Source organism: Carassius gibelio, chromosome A4, assembly GCF_023724105.1.
Source record: "Carassius gibelio isolate Cgi1373 ecotype wild population from Czech Republic chromosome A4, carGib1.2-hapl.c, whole genome shotgun sequence".
NCBI classification, from domain to species: Eukaryota; Metazoa; Chordata; class Actinopteri; order Cypriniformes; family Cyprinidae; genus Carassius; species Carassius gibelio.
The window spans coordinates 8,362,289-8,381,934 of record NC_068374.1 but is presented as its reverse complement, the minus strand read 5'-3'; positions in this window follow the sequence as shown (position 1 = coordinate 8,381,934).

The following is a 19,646-nucleotide window of genomic DNA, read 5'->3' as shown; positions in this document are numbered from 1 at the left end:
TAATTGATTAAATATGTTTTAGGCTACTTGCTGTCGGCTCGGCTGTTTAACGTTAATCGTCATTTTAAAAAAAAATGCTCCAAACATTTTTCTAAATTAACTTGATAAAGAAATTAAAAGAAACATAACGCAAAACTGACACCTTTTTAATTGTTGCAAATAGTGCAGGCTTCCGCTGTGTAATAAAATAAATAAATAAATAAAAACACGGGCTCGTGTCGGACTCGGGCTGATAATTCTGATGAGCTGTCGGACAGGGGTCGGGCTAGGGCCTGAGCGTCTCGGGCCAGGGCCGGGCTCGGGCCTAGATTTGAGGCCCGTGCAGGGCTCTAACAGGAAAAGCCATGTTAAAAAGTACAAGTTGGAGGGCGAAAGCCGAAGGACCCCGGCCCCACATCACACCCACCCACAGCTAATCAAAACCACACATGGTAAGGACCAGTATGCCACAGCCAGCCCAGGTCCAGAAGCAGCAAGAGAGAGAAAGCTACAGAGAGAGAGAGAGACAGAAACAGAAATTTCAATATATTCTTATGATTATTTTTTATATATTTGATATATATATATATATATATTTAATAGTTGGTGTTGTTACCTCTTCCTGACCTCGCTCCCCCAAATCATGTGTGAATATTGATGGTGTATAATTGAAGTTGGCTCCAGACAAAGAAGGTCAGTGGATTCATGACTGTTAGGAGTTAAAGAGAGATAACCAAGAAGGGTTTAGTTCTAGTATACTATTTTGAGTGGATGTAGACAAGTTTTGCATGGAGATGTACTCTTTTAGTAAATTTTTCCAAGTTGTAATGTGTATGGTGTTCCTTGATTTCCAGTTCATGAGGATAGTTTTATTGGCGATAGTTGGAGCTACTAGGTGTAATTGACTGTTTGTACTGTTTAAATTGATTATGGATATGTCACCTAATATACAAAGGGAGGGGGACAGCGGGATGTGACATGGGACAGCGGGATGTGACATCCCATAAATTTGGATAGTGAGTTAGTAACATTTTCCCAGAATGTTTTAACTGAGGTGCAATCCCAAATAGCGTGTATATAGGTGTCTGGAGTGTTTTGTGTGCAATGTGAGCATGTTTCTGCAGTAAAACCCATTTTAAATAATTTCTGCCCAGTAAGGTGAGATCTATGAAGTACTTTATACTGTATAAGTTGTAAGTTGGCGTTTTTTGTCATGAAGTAGATATTTTTACAGATTTGTGTCCAGAAAGCGGCATTGGGAGCAATGGATGAGTCCGATTCCCATTTAGCACTGGGTAAGCTTAATGTATTGTCTGATTTGGATATTATTTTATATATTTTGGAGAGTAGTTTTTTTTGGGGAGGTTATATTAATTAGCTCTGAGATTGGAGGGGGAAGGTCTAGATTAATTGTCTGAATGTCAATTTTTGATTGAATAGATGATTTGATTTGTAAGTATTCCAAAAAACAATTACTCCCAATGCCGTATTTCTGGACCAAGTGGGAAAATGGTGCCAAGTTGTTATTAAGGAGGATGTGTTGAAGTTGTGTGATGCCCTTATCTAACCATGTGCGCAAGTTGAGTGGCTTCTTGTTAACTATGAAATCTGGGTTATTCCATATCGGGGTGTATCTAGATGGTGCAAGAGGTGTGTTTGTGATTTGATGAAATTTACACAAGGCTGTCAAAGCTGCGGCTATTGTTGTTGTTTTAAAACAGTTATGCTTTTTGATTGTCTGATTGTAGAAAGGTAAATCTGAAATGTTAATGTCCTTACAAACTCACTGTTCCACATCTAGCCATGTGCTTTCTGATGGGTTAGGATGAATCCATTTGTATACATTTTGGAGATGCTTCAAATCCTCCTTGTGTTTTTGGTTTCTGTAGTGTAGATAATTTAATTCTTGGGGTCTTATTTTTCCAGTAGAATTTAGTGATGATTGAATCTAGCGATTTAAACCAGGTGAGGGTGGGTAGTGCTGGAATCATTGTAAATAAATAGTTTAATTTAGGGAGTATAGTCATTTTAATTACTGATATTCTGCCCATAATGGATAGTGGTAAATTCATCCAGCGACGAAGGTCATCATTTATTGTTTTAAGTAATGGAGAAAAGTTAAGTCCAAAAAGCTCAGACAGCCTGGGGGAAACATTAATGCCTAAGTATGTGATATAGCTGATGCACAAAGGAATAGGTGGTGATTGGGATGTCACATCCAAGCTGTTGGAATGTAATGAAAATATGGCCGATTTACTCCAGTTGATCGAGTATTCAGAGATATTTGAGAATAAATCAATGAGTTTAATTGTTTCTTGTAATGATGATGGGGGGGTCTTGTAAATATAGTAATATATCATCAGCGTAAAGACTAATTTTGTGGTGCACGTTTAGTGTTTGAATTCCTTTAATGCAGCTGTTTTGTCGGATGGCTGCTGATGGCTCAATGAAAATGGTAAATAATGAAGGGGAGAGTGGGCATCCTTGTCTAGTCCCCCGTTGTAGTGTGAAGATATGTGATGTTAGTCCATTGGTGATGACAGTGGCTGAAGGTGATGTATACAGAATTTTGATCCAATTAATGAATGACTCCCCAAACCAAACCTCTCTAATGTGGAAAACAAGAATTTCCAATTGACCCTATTAAAAGCTTTTTCTGCATCAAGAGTAACTATGATAGTTTTGGTTTTTTGAGTTGATGAATAATGCATTAAAAGTTAAAAAGTCTGCGTGTGTTATTGGACGAAAGTCTACCTTCGATGAAACCGGTTTGATCTGGATGGATTATAGATGGTGTGACTTTTTCTATTCTATGTGCTACTGCTTTGGCGATGATTTTAATGTCTACATTGATTAGGGAAATCGGACGATAACTTGACGGTGATGTTGGGTCTTTATTTGGTTTAAGAAGGAGTGAAATAGTGGCTGTGTTCATATTATCTGGGAGTTTTGATTTTTGTTTTGATTCAGTAATCATACGGATGAAAAGTGGGGATAAAATGGACCAAAAATGTTTGTAGAATTCAGCAGGGAATCCATCGGGGCCTGGTGCTTTATTGTTTGGCATAAGTTTGAGGGCATTAAAAAGTTCATGTTCAGATAAGGGAGATTCAAGAGAATTTATTTGATGTTTACTGAGTTGCAGTAGGTTGATATTGTTGAGAAATTAATCAATGTCTTTCTGATCTGGGTCTTTTTCAGAAGAATATAATTTACTGTAAAACTTTTCAAAGATTTGATCTATTTCTTCTGGTGAATTGCTGGATTTCCCTGCTGTGTCTATAATCACTGGTATTGTAGCTTTTTCTTTATTTTGTTTGATTTGATTTGTCAAATATTTACCAGATTTGTTACTATGATGGAAGTTTTCTTGTCTCAACCTATGAATTAGAAATTGTGTATGTTTATTGATTAATTCGTTCAATTTGAGTTTATATTTCCTTAATGAATCCTGTGTTTCTTCTGTTGGGTTATGTATGTTAATGTCTTCTAGTAATTTGATCTTTTGTTCCATCTCTGTTTGTTGATCTTTTTCTTTTCTTATTTTGTAAACTGAGAATGAAATTATTTTTCCTCTTAATACTGCTTTCCCTGTTTCCCACAGAAGAGATGGAGATGTTTCTGGGGAGTCATTCAACTCCAGAAAGCATGCCCATTCTCTTTTGAGATAACTCTCAAAATCATGGTCTTTTAGAAGAGATGTGTTAAATCGCCATCTTTTAGTGGGTTTATGTTGACTAGTTGTGTTCCATTGTAATGTTACCGGGGCGTAATCACTAATGGCTATTGGATGGATCTTTGATTCAGAAATATTTGATATGATAGAATTACTGGTTAGAAAGAAGTCAATGCGGGAATATGAGTGGTGTACCGGTGAGAAAAATGAGTATTCCTTACTGTTAGGATGCTGTAGACGCCAACTATCGCCAAGACCAAAATCACTCATGAACTGTTTTATGGTTTCTGCAGATTTCCAAATGCGTTTATTGCCTAAACTATTACATCTATCTATTGTTGGATCTAAAACTGTATTGAAATCACCTGCAATTATGACTGGACAATTAGAAAAATTTGAAATTGAGGAGAAAAAGGTCTGGAAAAAGGATGGGTCATCTGTGTTTGGGCCATACAAGTTGCCAATTGTGAATGGGCTATTATTAATGGAGATGTTTATGATAATGAAACGTCCTTCAGGGTCTGTAATGGTGGTATTATGAACAAAATATATTTTTTTATTTATTAGAATGCATACTCCTCTTTGTTTTGAGTTGTAGTGAGCTGAGAATAAATGACTGTAATTTGATAATTTAATTTTGTTATAATCTGATTCCATTAAAAACTTTGACCTTCTTTGTCTGAGAACCAAATCCACGAACGTTCCAGGTTACAAAAGTGATAGATGACATGTTTTAGAGAAAAATAGACATAAATATATATTAATGTGTGGGCCTGTTAGTACTATATATGTATACATGTGAGTGAATGTATTTAAATGGGTGTAGAAGTGTTTATGTGTGCATGCATAGTGATGCAATGTTGTTGGTAGACTAACAAAAATACATAAACACAACTGACAGAATATACACAGCAGAACAGCAATGACAAAGCAAAAACCATTAGATACAAACATATGGTGGAACATAGGAAGGGGGACACGAGACCTAGGTGCAAAAGAGGAACCATCTAATAGATTAAAGGAGGGGTGGAGAAAAAAAATTGTGTTTAGTTCAGAAAATGAGTGTTTAGTCAATTTATGATTATGGCAGTTATTAACTTAGGAATGGAAGTGAAGTGTTCAGAAAAGCCAGGGGGTAATGTCCTTATAGCGATATAGTTGTCCATGTATTTGTCCACTGTAATGACTGCTTTTCTTCCTTCATTTATTTTCTGTTTTTGGATTGGGAAGAGTTGATTTCGTTCGAGAATGTCCCTTGGAAATTGTTCATTGAGTCCAAAGTTTGTGCCTTTGAGTTGTCTGCCTTTCTCTGAACCAGTTCTTTATGTTTATAGTGTTCGAATTTTGCGATGATCGCTCGTGGACGGTTGTTATTATTTTTGGATCTGATACGGTGAACACGGTGAAAGGTGATGTTCTGTACTGTTTCCACTGGTAATTTGAGTTGTTTTATCATTAAGTCCTTTACTGATTTTTCTGGGTGTTTGGATGCCTGTGAAAACTAAATTGTTCCTCATACTGCGCGATTGTAAGTCCAACATCTTTTCTTTCATGGTTTTATTTTTGGCAACAATGGAAGTCGATATATTCTTCGAGATGATCCAGGTTTGATAATATTATAATCCAGTTTTGAAACGAGAAAAAAATAAAATAAATAAAACTAAATGAGAGGGAAAAAAAAGTAGGTATTTTCGACTGGAGTTGTTTTTAATCTAGCAGACGGGAGCTGCCATCTTAGATCTCGCACTGGGTCTCATGAGAGCATAGTCTAGCGAATCATGTCGCACCCCTCTAAGCCTCTAGTTTAAAACAAAATAACAAATTACAAACTCAAATCTTAAAAACAAAATGACAATTAAAAAACACAACAATTCAGAAAACTTTATAAGTCAGAAAACACAATGACATAATTAACGACATAATGGGTTAATAGTTACCATTGAGCTTCATCTGTGTTCCCTGCTGTGTCCTTGTATGCATTGTCTGGCTCTGTCTTGTTGTTTGCAGCTGCAGCTACAGAGTAAATATACATTCTTCCTCTGGTTTTTACCAGTGTGCACTGAGGGGAGTCAGGTCACAGCTGTGTTATCCTATGTTTTGAGGGCACAGGGTGCTGGGCTTCAGCAGAAGTGACTGAGTGCTGCTTCATCAAGGTAGTGACCCCAACCTGACTCTTCTAATTCATAACACGTGTCTGTAGCTGACTTGGGATGAAGTAAACAAGGGCAAGGACCCCAAATATGAACCCGTTCTTTAAAAAATATTTGTGTGTGTGTGTGTGTGTGCTCGTGCAATTGATCAGTCAGACAGTTGACAGGCCACTGCTGTGCATTGTCACGAAAGCTTATCATGTTCACATGTTTTTAAGCCTTGCCAATTTAAACATTCAAAAGAGTTTTTAAGCATTCAAACACAAGATGAGGAAAAGCTCAACTGGTAGCTGGTTACTCGCGCAGTTTTTGGTGCACACGTCTCACAGACAGCAACACTGAACCGAGCTCTCCTTTGTGAAGTTCTCCTCAAAGTTCCTCCTGGACCTGAATGAACAAATCACAGTTTAAACAAACAGAAAAGGATATGAAAGAGCCCAATTCAGCACCCACGGTGTTCTGGTGTTCAGAGCTCACACAGAGAGAGGTGTCTCAAAAATTTGCCTCTTTTTGCTTTTGTACCTACAAATACATACAAAATATGTCAAAATACCCATCTTGGAAAGTATGTTAGAAAAAAACGTTGGTTATGTATTAAGTGAAAGTAAACAGTTGAGAAAAAATAGGATGCGTATTATATTGGATGCATTCGTTGTATCTTAAAGTGACTGCACCTAATTTAGCTACTAGCTCCTGTAATGTTAATCCAATAAAATAAATAAATAAATAAATAACTTGTTTAACAATAATTAATGCACAGTCAAACCAACAATTATTCATATAATAATAAAAAAAAAAATTACTAGGTGCGGGACACTAGTTAATTTATGTAAGTGAGTATAGCAAAATAAAGCTGTGACATATTATGCCCCAATGTTCTTCATACAGTGGACTACTAGTGAAATTGATAAAAAACAAAAAAAAAAACAATTCCAACCTTTTCACACCACAGACTGAACAAAACTAAACATTGCTTGGTAATAGGTCAACACAGTATCTATCTATCAGTACCTTTCTATCAAAGTTATCTGATATTATCAAGATAAATTTGTAATGACACTGTCTTGCTCATGAGTTCTTGTCATGTTTTATTACCATTTTCTAAACTATAACAAATAAAATGTGATAATGTGAGAAATGTTGAAGGTATCTGAATAAATTTGAGTTTGATTGTATATTAAATTTTTACACTGAAGACTATGCAGTGCTATTTTACATTTTAATTATTAAAGGGGGGGGTGAAATGCTATTTCATGCATACTGAGCTTTTACACTGTTAAAGAGTTGGATTCCAATGCTAAACATGGACAAAGTTTCAAAAATTAAGTTGTACGTTTGAAGGAGTATTTCTGTTCCAAAAATACTCCTTCCGGTTTGTAACAAGTTTCGGAAAGTTTTTTTCGAGTATGGCTCTGTGTGACGTTAGATGGAGCAGAATTTCCTTATATGGGTCCTAGGGCACTTCTCCCGGAAGAGCGCGCGCTCCCGTATAGCAGAGCATTGAGAGCAGAGGCATTCAGTGATCAGAGCGAGAGCGTCGCCAAATGTAACAAAAGAAATGGAAGCTTTAGCCTAAGTTCTGCCAGGAAGACTCAATCACTTCGTCACTAATTACCTTCATCATTATCCAATCACGTACTCCTGTATAAAAGATCGTACTTACACATGTTTGAGTTCGCAGATGCCGACGCGACAACAACCGCAGATTCCGACGCGATTGTACTTGCTCAAGCTGTTGTGTTTATTCATCTACTTGCTGTAATTAAGTTTGTGCCCTGCAAACTATCTAGAGGTTGACGTTCCTCTAAGATGCACACGGGATCGTTGGCTTAGCTCTGTGTCGCGGTGATTATCTGCAGTCGTTTGTGTTGGATGATTTACAAGCTTTTCTCGGCAGAGGATTTGAACATTGGCGGAGTTCCGTGTGCTTCCAGGCCAGGGTTGCCAGGTTCTGAAAACCGCCAGTTACTACTATTTAAAAAAAAATAAAAATAGCCCAATCGCGTTCAAAAGGGATTTATCGGTAGAATTCACATTCTAGTGGCTATATATGACACTATTGGGGTCACCTCAAACCCAGGACAGAAATGGCAACCCACAAAAAAAAAAAAAACGGTCTTGGCAACGCTGGTGCTTTCCGAGATGTCGCGTCAGTGCTGCTTGGGTCTCAACACCTGAAAAGACTTTGGTCTCAATCAACAAATATTCATCTGTACGCTCACGTGAACCTGCACGAATGAAGTCTCTCCGGACCAGCAGACAGAATTAAGGCTGCCGGTCTCTTCGGCATCTCGCCTCCATCACTTCACAAGTCTACAGCATTATAAGTATCATTTTGTTCTATGCACTTGCGGTGCCTGGGCATTAATTTATTCTCCGCAAGGATTTATACTCACACGTCCAAATAAAGCACTGGGCGTTTCGTGCTTGTTTATCTAGCAGACTTGCACAGCATAATTAAGATGTTGATCATAGTGCATGAAATTTTCTGAATAACTTCTTCGTAATGAGGCACTTTAAGGCTCATCATAAACGCTACAATCTTTATACTAAAAGATTTTTCCCATTGAAAAAAAAAAAAAAAAAAAAAAAAAAGGGCTCTGTCTAGCACACTTGAGATTCGCTGTTTTAATCCTATGCTTTAATCTTTGTTTATTCAGTCTTTTTCATTTGCGTTATTCCTGAAAAGTTCATACTCTAATGGGATTCTATGGTTGCAGATGCAGGGAACCGCTGCTCTCACCTCATCTTCACATGGCTTACTCTTGGACTGCATTATGAACACTGGATTTACCAAGCTGATGCGTATATGGACCCTTTCTTTTGAGTCGTAGGTAAGATTCGGCTCAATGCTCAGTCAGCAGGCATATAACTCCACGTGACATGAGTTGCTGCTGACCTTATTTCAGAGTAGTGACATATCTCCAGTTTAAACCGAATATTAATTAGCAGGCATGGTTTGTTTGCACTCCTGGTCTCCGTCTCAAGGCGCGGTCACACTAGACTTTAAACATGCAAAATTATTTCGAACGCCACTGCGAATATGGGCGGGAGCAAGATAAAACGGTCTCCCCTCAATTATCACAAGATGGATTAATATGTGCTTGCTAGCACTGTGTCTTTTGCGACGGCGTCGAAAGCGTTTTATTATATTGTAACGTTACTCTGTATCTCTCTCTATAAATGTATACACCCTAAGGGGAGGAGGGGAAAAAATAAAAAATACATTATAAAACCTTGTCATTCCAATGTATCATCTGTTCCCGTCGACACTACAAACCATGCAGCTTCTTTTATAAATCTTTTAATGTATTATAAAATAGGACGCTGCGCAACAGCTGAAGTTATATAGTGCTTCCTTCCTTTTTGAATTTTTGTACAGAGAGGTCATGCAGCAATGTATCCACATCCTCACGTTATGCAAATTCCCAGGTCAGAGTTCACCAAACTTGAACTTTGGAACGCAGCGAAATGCGAATTTTTTGGCATAAGCTTGCGTTTCCGGTCCGACGTATTCGCATGCGTATGAATGGAAGTCAATGGAGAGAAAAGTGCAGTGTGACCGCCCATCACTCATAGCTAACTAACGGCTGGAGGGGCGCGTTAAGGAGGTTCTGCTCATGCTGTCAAACTGACGTCATCAGAAAAATTATTCGTTACAGAGTGGAAATGTTCAGAATTTGATAAGATTACTAAGACAAACAATGTTTAATTGTTTACATCAAGATTAGCAATGTGTGCTAGTAAGCTTAAGTCTATTCGATTTATGCGTATTTTAGACTTAACCTTTGATACGTCAACTTAATAAAAAAAAAAATAAAAAAAAAATTGGGGAGTGACAGTTAAGGGGTTAAGCTACAATCAAGGCTTGTTTATTTCGCGCATCTACTGGTGTTGGTTCATCACTCTTACTCTGCTGTTGCGGCTTTCACTTTACACTTTTAGACTTTCAGACAGCTGTGCCCTCAGCCAACCCGGATTCTTCAGTCTGCCCTCAGTTAGCAGACATAATACTAAACGAAGTGCTTACGTCAGCTGGAAATCACATTTCTAAGGCGTCGCTCCCTCTACAATCAAGCCTACACATTTGCATGGTCCGCTTCTAATGTTTTTCCTTCCAATTTTTTGCGTTCCTATTCTAATTTCGACCGTTGCTCCTTTCTCGTCTTAAAAAAAAAAAAAAAAACGCAATCTTAAAATTTCTCTATTCGCAGACTCCTTGCCAGCATCTAATCCACGTTAAATTTTATAATCTAATTTTCAAGCCTTTTGGTTATTCAGTTCTATTACTATTTGAGGGGTTAGCCAAATCTTCCAACAAATTAAAGACAAATGTCTGCCTATTACCCTGCCCATATTGCAAAATTAATTACTTCCATCTGCTACGGCCTTCCTTCTAAGTACCTCAATATTCTTCTCGAGGCAGTGTTTATCTGCCTTCTACGGGTTATGCTTCCAGGGGAATTCACTTTAAACTAATCAATTTGATCCTGCTCGCAGCATTTCCTTCAAATCTATGATTCGGACCAAAAATTCTTCACACTCTCCTCAAGCACTCAAAAACCGATGTGCAAGGTTCTGGTGTCACCTTAACAATTCTAAAATCAATAATAAATCCTGTCCCTTCTCTGCATGGTGAAATTTCTTAAAATCCGACCTAGAACTTCTAAAACGCACCAGCTCTATTTTTCCTAACGGAGCACCCCTTTCCAAGGCTGTTTAGAACTCACTTAACCACTGTTCTCAAAGCTGCAGTCTATCTACTGGCCATTAATTCAGAATTGGGACAGCTACTTCAGCAGCTGAACGAGGGATCTCTACATCAGCTGTTAAGATCATGGGCAGATGGTCTTTTTCAGCATTTGAATCATACATCAGACCTGATTCAAAACCATTATTGAAGCTCAGCAAGCTCTCCTTTAACTAATCAGGTAAATTCATGCAATTACTGGTGGTGGTGTTACTATATCTGTATGGTCTATCAAGGCCTGTACATGTCTGGCCTTTGTGGCTATTTCTGTATGGTCCTTCGAGGCCTGTCTATGTCTGCCTATCGTGGCTATTTCTGTACGGTCTATCGAGGCCTATCTGTGTCTGCCTATCGTGGCTGTCTGTGTCTGGCCTATCGTGGCTATTTATGTACGGTCTATCGAGGCCTGTCTGCGTCTGCCTATCGTGGCTATTCATGGTCTATCGAGGCCTGTCTTGCGTCTGCCTATCGTGGCTGTCTGCGTCTGGCCTATCGTGGCTATTTATGTACGGTCTATCGAGGCCTGTCTGCATCTGCCTATCGTGGCTAATCATGGTCTATCGAGGCCTGTCTTGCGTCTGCCTATCGTGGCTGTCTGCGTCTGGCCTATCGTGGCTATTTATGTACGGTCTTTCGAGGCCTATCTGTGTCTGGCCATCATGGCTATTTCTGTACGGTCTATCGAGGCCTGTCTGCGTCTGCCTATTGTGGCTGTCTGCGTCTGGCCTATCGTGGCTATTTATGTACGGTCTTTCGAGGCCTATCTGCGTCTGCCTATCGTGGCTATTCATGGTCTATCGAGGCCTGTCTTGCGTCTGCCTATCGTGGCTGTCTGCGTCTGGCCTATCGTGGCTATTTATGTACGGTCTATCGAGGCCTGTCTGCGTCTGCCTATCGTGGCTATTCATGGTCTATCGAGGCCTGTCTTGCGTCTGCCTATCGTGGCTGTCTGCGTCTGGCCTATCGTGGCTATTTATGTACGGTCTATCGAGGCCTGTCTGCATCTGCCTATCGTGGCTAATCATGGTCTATCGAGGCCTGTCTTGCGTCTGCCTATCGTGGCTGTCTGCGTCTGGCCTATCGTGGCTATTTATGTACGGTCTTTCGAGGCCTATCTGTGTCTGGCCATCATGGCTATTTCTGTACGGTCTATCGAGGCCTGTCCGTGTCTGCCTATCGTGGCTATTTATGTACGGTCTTTCGAGGCCTATCTGTGTCTGGCCATCATGGCTATTTCTGTTGGTCTATCGCGGCCTGTCTGTGTCTGGCTATCATGGCTATTTATCTGTACGGTCTATCGAGGCTGTCTGTGTTCTGCCTATCATGGCTATTCTGTATGGTCTATTGAGGCCTGTCTGCGTCTGCCTATCGTGGCTGTCTGTGTCTGGCCTATCGTGGCTATTTCTGTTGGTCTATTGAGGCTTGTCTGTGTCTGCCTACCGTGGCTGTCTGCGTGTGGCCTATCGTGGCTATTTATGTTGGTCTATCGGGGCCTGTCTGTGTCTGCCTATCATGGCTGTCTGCGTCTGGCCTATCGGGCTATTTATGTTCGGCCAATTGGGGCCTGTCCGCGTTCGCCTATCGTGGCTGTCTGCGTCTGGCCTATGGTGGCTATTTATGTTCGGCCTATCGGGGCCTGTCCGTGTCTGCCTATCGTGGCTATTTCTGTTGGTCTATCGAGGCCTGTCTGTGTCTGCCTATCGTGGCTATTTCTGTTGGTCTATCGAGGCCTGTCTGTGTCTGCCTATCGTGGCTATTTCTGTTGGTCTATCGAGGCCTGTCTGTGCCTGCCTATCGTGGCTGTCTGTGTCTGCCTATCGTGGCTATTTCTGTTGGTCTATCGAGGCCTGTCTGTGCCTGCCTATCGAGGCCTGTCTGTGTCTGCCTATCGTGGCTATTTCTGTTGGTCTATCGAGGCCTGTCTGTGCCTGCCTATCGTGGCTGTCTGTGTCTGCCTATCGTGGCTATTTCTGTTGGTCTATCGAGGCCTGTCTGTGCCTGCCTATCGTGGCTGTCTGTGGCTGTCTGTGTCTGCCTATCGTTGCTCTCTGTGTCTGGCCTATTGCGGCTATTTCTGTAAAAACGTATAAGATGTTTAATCTAACGTCATTATACTGGTAATGCTAACTCTTTCTATTTCTTCCAGGAACATTAGGATTCACAACTGGTGGGTATAATTCATCTACTTTTTGGGGAGAAAGGCTGGCCCCGTCTGGAGGTCTCATAATCCACCTAATTTTGGGGGTCTGCTGCACCCCTGCCTTCGTCTTCAGGCAGGAAATGCAGATTTGCTACCCTCGGATTACGAACCATGGACGGGGCCTTCCGCCAAAGAAATGTATAATTGTGCTCGCTGAGCTGTCAATAAATGTATGCTTCGTACATTCCTCTATCTCCCGAGTCTTTCTGGTAGAAGTGTATTTTTGGTTGCCAGGGCAAGACAACCCTGCACAGATTACCAAAAAAAAAAAAACAGCATTAAGGGACCAGTGGATGGAGTTTATTTTTACAGAGCATCAATGGAGTTGTGCAAGTGTTTGTGTTTGTTCCCTGCATTTCGAAGATGCTTGTTTTACAAACATGGCCCAGTTTGACGACGGATTTGCGTATCGATTATTAAGGATGATGCAATCCCAACGAAAAAGGGTCACGATCGTGTGTTGGAACTGCAGGCGGTGAGTAAAACTGCTTAAAATATCTCTGCCTCCTTGTTAGTGCGTCCGCCCGCCTCCCATGCCGAGACCCGGGTTCGAGCCCCGCTCGGAGCGAGTCGTTGCTGCTGCTCTCGTTCAGTTTCAGCCTCGGGATCTGATTCTGGATCATAAATATACGCTGAATCTGACTGTTAGCCATGGTTTGTTTTGGTTGGTTTTGTCCTCACGGTGTCACAGCTTCCAAACGCTCTCAACGCAAAAGCCTATTCGCGCTCATGATTCTTTAGCTCCGTCCACACGTCACGCCTCCAGTCGGTCGTGTTTTTCCAGGAAAAATCGGTACAGACTATCTTTCTCTTATGAATATAATAAAACTAAAGACTTTTTGGAGTTATGAAGGATGCAGTACTGCTCTATAGGTACTCAAGATTAACAGGATATTGAGTGAAAACAAGCATTTCATCCCCCCTTTAAACATTGTGTAAATAGCACAAATAAATGAATAGTACGAACATACAAATTAACCTATTTTAAACAGGGACCACTGGTACAACCTGCACCGGGGCCCCGCAGACCCCAGCTATGGCCCTGTATTCATGCATTTGAAATATTAATCTCATAACAATTATTGCAGTTGTCATTTTATAGGCGGGGTAAATGATTTAATCTGATTGGTAATGGTCCTGTAGTGTATTTATTGATAAATTGTAATAATTCAAGCATTCAATGTTTTTATTTGTCACATATATGGTTATATATATATAAAACTATCATTTTGCATTATTGAGACACTGTTTTCCAAATGAATGTTGTTCAGTGCTTTGGCGCAATGTATTTTGTTTAAAGCACTATATAAATAAAGGTGATTGGTTGATTGATTGATATGGAGAGCATATGACCGGGGTCATCAACTATTTTTTTGTCCAAGGGCCAGAATTTTTCTCTGCAGAAACTGTAAGGGCCAGATACTCGTAATATAAAATAAAATTTGAATTGTATCCTAGTATGCTATTATTTCATATACTAATTCCAAATGTATGTTATTTTTTACATATTACCTGTACTGCAGCAAGCCACCAGGGGGCGATAACGATATTTTAGGCTTTATATTTGTGAGACTGTCAAGCTTTCCATCAATGTCACATGCAGGTTGTAGTTTGTGGAGAACACTAGAAGAAAGGCCTTCTGAATATATTTGAATGAAAAATGGCACTCTCAAAGAGCCTTAAGCGAAAAGTTGATTCAGAGAACCATAGTTTTAGTGAATAATGGACTGATAAGTACGTATTCATAGTGCCTACTTTTAGAAATGCTGTACCTGTGTGCCTCATTTGCAACGAAACTGTTGCTAAAGAGTACAATCTGACGCGTCACCACAGCACAAAGAATGCAAGCTTCAAGGAGTCTTATCCTGAACAGTCAGAGGCCCGTCAGAGAAAAGTTGCTGCTTTGAAATCTCAGTACTCCCATGCCAGCAGAATTATTAACCGTACTTCAACTGAACAAGAGAGGGCAACAAGTGCATCTCTGCAGGCTGCCTGGGTACTCTCTAGCCATTTACCGATATAGAGGTTTTTAAGGGTGCGTGGTGGCTGTTCTGGAGGAACTTGCCACTGACAAATCTAAGGAGAGGATAATTGCGTCTGTTAAGCAGATACCTCTGTCTGCTAAAACTGCTGTTCAGCGTGTCCAAGTTTTGGCAGAGGATGTCCAGAGACTTGTAATTGATGCAATCAAAGAAACCAGATACCTATCGCTGGCTATTGATGAGTCCACCGACAATACTGACATTTCCCAAATGTGCTTTTTCGTTAGATATTTTATTGGCAAAGATTTCAAAGAGGAGCTGCTGGCCTTGATTCCACTGGAGGGCCTGACCACTGGCGCTATTATCTTTGGTAAGCTGGAGGTACTATTTCAAAAGCATGGACTGTCATTTGAAAAAGTCAACCTGGTTGTCACAGATGGTGCTCCTGCCATGATTGGCAGAAACAGGGGAGTAGTGAGCAGAATTAAGGCTGTCGCTCCCAGCATCAACGCACTTCACTGTCCCATTCACCAAAGAGTGCTGTGCGCAAATTTAAGTGGCGATCTTAAAGAGGTTATGGACAAAACAATGAAAATAATAAACTTCATCAGGGGGAATTCAAGCACACAGTACCGTTGTGACGGGTGGGGCGGGGCCGAGGGACGTCGGAACATGAGCGAGGACGTTGGAGTGATTGGGAAATGAGCGACACCTGCTCGACCCACCGGTCTCGAGTCCCATGAAGGAGATGGAGGGATATAAAACCGGAGCAACGACAGTGACGGACGAGAGAGGTCCAGGCCTGGGCTTTTTTTATGATTGTCCACCGGCTCCTGCCTCCTTCTTGCCGATGATTACGAAGGTTTTATTGTTTCAGTAGTGCCGAAACCTGGGAGAAAGATGGACGTGCTGCTGAAGATCCCTTGCCGCTGTGGTGAATCCGCGGTGACATCGAGCTGGCGAGGAATTGTGCCGCCATGGATGCTTGAGGCCGTCCAGCGCCACCGCCAGGCACCGCAGAGGAGATCACCCAGCTGGTGGAGGGCTGAGCAGCAGTGCGTCTGGGAACTGGAACTTTTTTTCTTTTCTTTTTTTCCTCTCTCCCCTCTCTCGTCTCCGTCGATCCAGGAGATGGCGGGATATAAAACCGGAGCGATGACAGTGATGGACAAGAGAGGACCAGGCCTGGGCTTTATTTTATGTTTGGTTTTCATTTGTGTTTCTGTTTTGTTTTGTTCTGTTTATTTTTGTAATTAAAGTTTCAGTTGATTGTCCGCCGGTTCCCACCTCCTTCTTGCCGATGATTATGAAGGTTTTATTTTTACAACCGTTTATTCCGAAAATTTGTGCAGGAATCTGAAGCCTCTCATGATGACCTCTTACTCCACAACGACGTGCGCTGGCTCAGTAAGGGCAAAGCACTGGAGCGTTTCGTTGAACTCAGGGATTGTGGATTTTTAAATGCAAAGTCAATCAAAAGCGGCAGCTGACCACCTGCACATCATTCAAGACACAGGATACATGTGCAACATTGCATTTTTAACGGACATATTTTCTCATTTGAACGCACTAAATTTACAACTACAGGGGAAAGAAAAAACTGTGGTGAATATAGTGGAAAAACTTGATGCCTTTGGAAAGAAACTTGATCTTTTCCACCAAGATTTGTTGTCGGGGACACTGCTACACTTTAGCACACTTAAGACAGTGGGTCACAGCAAGGTCGCAGAGAACATGAAGACATTTATCATACAGCTTAGGGAAAATGTATCTGCCAGATTTGAATATTCGTTCGGTGGGTTGGTATTCGATTTAAAAATTTGACAATCAAATATTCTTGTTTTTTTTGCACACCTGGGATCCCCCGCGAAACGGTTCTCATGCCCCCTTGAATTAGGCCGGCGACACACTGGCTGCATGAGCGGAATTCTGTCATGAGCATACATCAGCAATTACACATGTTTAGGGGAACAGGGCATTATTAATATACCATGTAAGGTAGTATGTGCTAGAAATGGGTAAACGACTATCAGTGATTCTGCCCATGGGGTGTGGGCACCGCAGCGCAAGGCAGTGTCCCACATTGTCCCTCAGAAACATACCCCTTGTCCCCCCTTGGGCTTATTAGCAGGTGGTCACCCTAGCTAGAGCGCAGAACAGCGGAGTTTGTATGGATCGAAGTGCATGTCTGAGTTTGTGTTTTGTTGCTTTGACATTGTGGAAAATAGAATAATAGAAACAATATGTATTAGCATTTTTACCCGTTATTATCAATCTAAATTAATCTCATTTTTAATTTAACTTAATTTTGTTTTTCTTTATTTAAATTTAGTTTTTTCTTTATTTAATTTTTTCTTTTTCTTTATTTAAATCTACCCTTACAGTGCCAATTTGTTAGTCAGAAAAATATTAGACTACCTTAAAAGTATTGCTTAATTTAACAGACCTGTGTCTGCGTTTTATATCACTAGTGCAGTGTCCGTTCTTGGAGCATAAGCCCTGCCCGCGTGAGGTGCGCCGCTTCCGGCTCGCGCTGTTCTGACTGTAGTTTACTAAAAGTTTATTTATTCTGAATGTGTCGCGTCTCAAGTGTCCATCTATATTGCACCAAATGTGACACTGCACTCTCTTGTGAAGTCGATTGGATGGTTCACGAAATAATAAAAATGCAAACGGACATACAGAGACAGATTCCTGCCTTTATTAGAAAGAAAAATATGTTCAGCACTTCTCTCCGAGGCTTCGAATAGTCGATGTTCATTACTACCGAAGCTTAAAAAAATGCTATTCGGATCAGCCCTAAACTTTTTCCTCTTACAAGGCTATTCCTGAATTCAGTATTATTCTGGGGACCGGATGGAAATCTCTGGTGGGACGGATTTGGCCAGCGGGCCGCCAGTTGACGTTGCATGGCATATGACCACCAGTGAAATGTTGTCACAGTGTCTGGTCGGTGTATCCCTGGGTGTCCACTAGAGGTCTCACTTCACCTTATTGTCACCCCACTTCATTACTGCATTTCACACAGCCTTTATCTGGACTAATCACTTCATTGCACACAGCTGTTCCCACTCACATTGTTTGCACCTGTCCGTATGTAATCTGTTTGTTTCTTTCATTATCATGGAGTTCTTGTTTAATGTCACCCTGCTTTTTCGTGTTCTCTGGTTTATGTTCGTGTTTCTTGTTTTGGACTGGGCTCATAAAGATCAACAGTGACCTGACCTTGTTCATGGAGATCAACGGTGACTTGACTTGACTTAACTCATGAGGTTTAACTGTGGTTTTACTTGACTTATGGGTGTTAATGGCAGGGCTCTGAACCGGTTCAAGGAATGAAAACGAAAACTGGAAACGAACAAATTTTTGACCGGAACAGAACCAGAACCAGAAACCAAATCAAATTGTATAGTTCTGAACAGAACCGAAAATTTTAAATGGCCATTAACCGGTTAATAACATTATTTTACCGTTCCATTTAATATTTGAAATTTGCTGTCAACCAATCATGACTTTAAGTAGACTCCTGCATGTGCAAATGTGATGTTGAAGCAAACGAGTGAAATCTCCACTAAGCTGTGAACTCCAAGACAAGAGTTTATCTGAGGATAGTGTGAGATGAATTGATGAACCGATCACACGCACCTACAGCGCTTCTGTGAATGGCGAAAACAGAAAGACAATAGGCTTACATAAAAAGGAATATTGGCATATACACAAAATATATTTAGCTTAAATCATATTGACAGATTAATGATCACTAATGAACGCAAACACTATATAACAAATCATATTTTAGCATCCAGATACGTTGGGATGGAAACATTTGGACTCGTGTCGAATGAGAGAGGTAGGCATCAGCTTCTCCTTAAATTAATCCGTTCTTGTTTTTATAGCCTAAACTTTAGAGGATATTTTGGAGAGAAACTAATAGGTAACTGTTTGTAAACATTTTGCTTTAGACTACAGACATTTTAGCCTTCATTATTTCGGAAAGTAATAGAGCTAATAAAACGCGACATGAGCGGCGACGTTTTATACAAGTGTTTTTTTTTTTAAACAATGCAGCAAACATTTTTTAATATCTTAAACATACTTTGATGTCTTTGAATGTAGATAGATTTTTTTTTTTAGTAGCCTACACTAGGTAGACATCCAAAACACCGCTTTTACCGCCACACATACCGCCGCGGCGGCGGTGTAAAGTGCATTTGCAGCCTTTGACCGCTGAGTGGCGCTTTAACCACAAGTTATCAAACAAGCGCATCAAAGCACATTTTTGCAAATAGATCTCAGTTTTGCCTCACTGATGTGTTACATTTGACTGCTTCAGTCACGGAAAATGAAAGAAAAACACTATAGTTTAAATATTTTATATATTTAATACTCACAGAAGAAAGTTTGGTATTTATGAGGTTATATGCTTTTCTTAGAAAGAGAAAGAGTCTGTGCTTATATTTTCTAAGCTACATGGTATTAAACCATATTTTAGATTGGACACATTTAAAAGGTGTGCAGTATTATTTATATTATATTAATTATGCGTTATATTTTTCGAAATAAATTGTGGTTTACTGTGCATCCGAGCATTAAAAGTGGTAGCCTATTTTAGGGGGGTAGGCTACATGGATTAATATGCAAAATGTCAATATTTTAATATATTATGCCTATATTTTAATTTATATTTTAAATATAAATATATTTTTTCCTTTAATAAAACAACATGCATTTTTGTTATTCTTTACCTGTCCTTTATTTTGACATAACCTATTGGGAAAAAGACATTTGTCTGTAAACTGATTAAGAAATTGTTGCATGTTTAAATGTGAAGCACTGTATAATTTCATTCCCATTATTTAGGCCTAATTTGCCTAAAACAAGAAACGAATAGAATTAAACCGGCACGATT